At 34.2% G+C, this 4911-nt stretch overlaps 1 non-coding gene across 1 annotated transcript; it reads right to left on the bottom strand.

The window, feature by feature from the left end:
• Nucleotides 1–1090: 1090 nt before the first annotated feature.
• Nucleotides 1091–1197, bottom strand: LOC130029209 (U6 spliceosomal RNA). The gene has a single exon (XR_008793292.1). It is a non-coding gene; the product is annotated as a U6 spliceosomal RNA (small nuclear RNA).
• Nucleotides 1198–4911: the final 3714 nt, after the last annotated feature.

Raw genomic sequence — 4911 nt, 5'->3', positions numbered from 1 at the left:
AATAAATAAATAAAAAATAAATTAAAAAAATAAATTTAAAAATAGACCTTTCTTAAAAAAAAATGAAGATAGGCCAGAAAGAGTACAAAGGGTAACGTCAGGTGGGTGCCTGACCCCAGTTCAGCCTGACATCTATATGACATCTATATGACCCCCAGAAGCACTGCCAGGACTGATCCCTGAGTAAGTCCTGAGCACTGCTGAGAGTAATATTTTATCCCCCACCTAAAATTAAAACAATTAAATTGATGATGAAATAAAGGAAAAATTCTAAAAAGCAAATAAAGAATATTTCCCCAAATGCATATATTTTAAAATAATACATTTCACTATTTAGACTAAATTAATGTCTAGATGTATGTAAACACATAAAGCATATAGACATGTAACAAATATTGTTCTCTACAAAACAACATATTAATGAATATAAATATGAACATTGTTGCTTATAAATAAAAATAAGCATATGTACAATTGATTTGGTTAGCATATTTCATTTAATATATAATTATTTTAGCTATTTTAAATCTCCATATATATTATATATTGAAATATTTGCAATGTCTATCATTTATGTTATCACTGACATAAAATGATTCATTGTACGTAGCAGTCAATGTTCTCTTACCTTTTTGGGAAATCAAATAGAAAGATTTTGATACTTCTATCTAATTATTCAATGCAAATATAATTGCATTTTAGCATTATTAATATGGTTCTCAGCTATATAATTCTATGGAGCTAGAAATTCTATGTAGCTTTAGATTACTCATCTTCTATGCCTTACACTGAGATACAATAGATTTTGTTTATACATTTGTTTATTTTTAGCATTTAGGTTATACCTAGTAATACTCAGAGGTTACTCCTGGCTCTGCACTCAGAAATTACTCCTGACAGTGCTCAAGAGACCACATGGGATGATGGAAGTGAATCCAGTTGGCCACATGCAAGGCAGTCACGCTACCCACTATACTATCTCTCCAGCCCTTAGCTAAAATGTTTGTGTATTGAAGTAAACATTCTCACAGGGAAAAAAAAACACATTGGATTATAACTTTAAAAAAACATTAAAAATGCATAAACTGCTTTAAAATATGATCACTTCATGAATTCACATGCCGTTCCTGCACAGGGACCATGTTGATCTTGTCTGTAGCTTACCAAGTTTAGTCTATTTGCTGCCAAAGTGAGCACACTGATAAACTTCTAAGGATTTTTCTTTCAAGATAGCATTATAACACTGTAGCACTGTCCTCCCGTCGTTCATTGATTTGCTCAATCAGTCACCAGTAACTTGATGTTACTGTTTTTGGCATATCAAATACACCACGAGTAGCTTTCCAAGCTTTGCTGTTAGGGCAGGATACTCTGGGTAGCTCGCCAGGCTCTCTGAGAGGGGCGGAGAAATTGAACCTGGGTGGGCTGTGTGCAAGGCAAACACCCTACCCGCTGTGCTATCGCTCCAGCCCTCTTTCAAGGTATCAAGGAGATACTACAAGGGGTAAGAAATGTTCCAAATATGTAGCTTACTTGTCCCATGCCTGAAATTCCATACGGGACTGATGCCTTGAATGATCACTGCCAGGAGTGATCCCTGAGTAGAATCAGGAGTAAGACCTGAGCCACACGAGGTTTGACCCCAAAACAAAACAAAACAAAAACATATCAGAGCAGATAAAAGCAAAGGCTGAATACATTGAAAAGTAAATTAGTTTACTCTATTAGAGAATGACAATTGTACAGATTTTTGTTTCGTTTTGTTTTATTTTGAGGCCATATGGCTCCTCTCAGTGATCATACCTGATGGGCTCTGGGGACAGTAAGTGGTGCCATGGGTAAAACCTAGGTCAGTCCTACTTTCTGTACTATTGCTGTGGCCCGAGAACTGTAGTTTTAAAAGTTAACTAGGTAAAGGAATAGATGAAAAATGCCATTATGGACCCACATTCCACATTCACCACCATTTAAGCTGATCCATCAGCCAAGCTTTTTACATACTCATGATTAAATCTTGTAAGAGATCAACGAGTTACAAAAATCCATGTGTTCCTCCTGGGAATATATCCCAGAGAGGCAAAAATGTATAGTCGAAGTGACATCTGCACTTGTTTGTTCATTGCAGCACTCTTTACAATAGCCAGAAACTGGAAGAAACCTGAATGCCCAAGAACAGATGACTGGTTAAAGAAACTTTGGTACATCTACACAATGGAGTACTATGTAGCTGTTAGAAAAGATGAAGTCATGAAATTTACATATAAGTGGTACAATATGGAAAGTATCATGCTAAGCGAAATGAGTCAGAAAGAGAGGGATAGACATAGAAAGATTGCATTCATCTGGGGGATATAAAGTAACAAAGTATGAGATTAATACCCAAGAATAGCTGAGATCAGCACCAGGAGGATTACTCCATAACTTAGAGGCCAGCCGGGTATCCTAGAGGAAAGGGCAGTTCAGATAGAGAAGGGAGCACCAAATAAAGGATGTTTGGAGGATCCTCCCAGGAGGGGAGATGCATGTCGAAAGTAGACTATGGACTGAACATGTTTGCCACTCAATGCCTCTTTTGCAGACCACAACACCCAAAAGGAGAGAGAGAACACAGGGGATTGCCCTGCCACAGAGACAGGGGGGATGGGGGGATGGGGGTGGGAGGGATATTATCCATGGTGGTGGAAAATGGGCACTGGTGGAGGGATGGGTATCTGATCATTGTATAATTGAAACCAAAGCACAAAAAATTGTAAATCTACAACTTTAAAAAAAATAAAATAAAATAAAGGGGAAAAAAAAATCCATGTGTTCTCTGGTCTCTTGTCATAGTTCAAGTGGTCATAGTTATAGACTGAATACAGCAGTGTAAAGTATATTTTACCCTATTTACTTAGGATAACCCTAGCAAGGATAGTTTACAATTAGAAAATTATATACAGTGCAACATAAATTATACTTAGATGGTATATTTATTAAATTACTTAATAATATTTTATACCAATTTATCACTACTAAAAGTCGTCACTGTCACTGTCACTGTCCTCTTGTTGTTCATCAATTTGCTCTAGTGGGCCCTAAAAATTTAAAAAAATAAATTAATCTGAAAATTTAAAACAGCAGTGTGAAGGATAGTGAGAAATTGAGAGTCAATTTACAATATAATTTCTAATTCTGGAGAGAATCCATTTTTCATTTGTGTTTTGCTTTTACTTCATATTCCAATGACCTTTTAACAGGAATACAAAGGGGAAGATCTGAGATTTTTCTACTTTACATAATTCTTCCTTGTGTTTGATTACTTTTCCTTGAAGTGTCCATCCCTAACGCTTCTTACAACCTTTGACGCCATTTAGCCTATTTTATTCCATTTGTAAAGAAAATATGTTTAATATTTTATGATGGTTTCATGATGATACCACTAATTTATTAATCTCCAAACTACAGATTCTTATTATTTTCATTTCATCTTTTACATGTTGCTATTTCCATCAGTGATGGCATTTGTGCAATATTACACTTTATATTTGGTGGACTTAAACATGAAAGTGCATAATCAATACAAAAATCAACATAATTTCCTGTGCAATATTTGCCTTTTTACATTATAAAGATATAAAATTCTTGAAAATTTTTAAAGTCTTTAAAGATTCTTTCAGCATTTTATTAAATAAATTAAGGTATGTATATATAAGAAAACACAATTCATTGATTCAAAATGATAAAGATAACAGATTCATGACTCTTAAATTGCTAAAACTTTAGAAATTTTATTGCATATAATAATTTTTAATATTATGTTATCACTTTTTAATAAAAATGTATAACATACAATTTGTGATGCCTTCGCCACACTTTGTAATGGATTTCATTTAATTAAATTTGGAACACTCATGGAGGGAAACTAATAAATTTCTAACTTTCACCTTCAATAGTGTGAACATGGTCATTTGCATTCTTATTATTCATCACAGCTCATGAAATTAAGCATTTGCATGCACCATTTAAAAAGGAATGTGGAAAATGTTTCACATTTTAAGTTCACAGGTGTCACATCTTCTAATTGTCCTAGTACTAATAAAATATGTGTCTTCCTAATGATACAGCATTCTGTACAAGAGAAAAGAAACCATATGATTATATGAATGTTCTTGTCCTGAAAAAAAGCACTAGAAAATTAATTTACTATGGTTTTATTTATGGGTGTGGACCTTAAAATGTTAAATAAAATATTACATATATTATAATTCTACTAATATTTGTTAAAGCTGATATCTGCATAAATGTATGTATGTGTGAGACATACTCACGAGAAACAGTGGGGGACTGATGAGCAGGAAGAATAGAGAAGGTTGGGAAATGGAGAAAATCGGGTGACTCCTAGGTAATTAACATTCTAGAGTGTGGGTACGAATTCAAAATGATTCTTCAAATAATTGAAACATTACTCCCTTCAATATTAACTCATTTTAAAATTTCAATTGGCATACTGAGTCAGAAGTAGTAATAGTCTATCAAAATGAGCAAGGAAAAATAAGAGAAATTTGGAGAACGATATATTCAAAAATTCTAAAAATGTGGGAAGTCAGCTATCATCTCATGATTCATATGTTCTATTTTCTTATCAAAGGGACATATCATACAGATAACACTGAAAGGTTTTTGTCCCTTTAATTTTTAATCCATGACTCAAATAAAGCTGAAGTATTAGAAGTGACATAGAAACACTAGTAGTTGTACTAAAAACAGCATGAATATATATTGGTTTTATATGGTCAGGAGCGATAACACAGCAGTAGGGCGTTTCTCTTGTGCTTGGACTGTGGGGCCAAGTTGGATTCAATTCCTCCGACCATCTTGGAGAGACTGGCAAGCTACCAAGAGTATCTTGCCCGCACGGCAAAGACTGGCAAG

This window comes from Sorex fumeus, unplaced genomic scaffold, assembly GCF_029834395.1.
Source record: "Sorex fumeus unplaced genomic scaffold, SorFum_2.1 ptg000003l, whole genome shotgun sequence".
Classification (NCBI taxonomy): Eukaryota; Metazoa; Chordata; class Mammalia; order Eulipotyphla; family Soricidae; genus Sorex; species Sorex fumeus.
The sequence above is the reverse complement of the archived record's forward strand: the minus strand, read 5'-3'. Positions and strand labels throughout refer to the sequence as shown.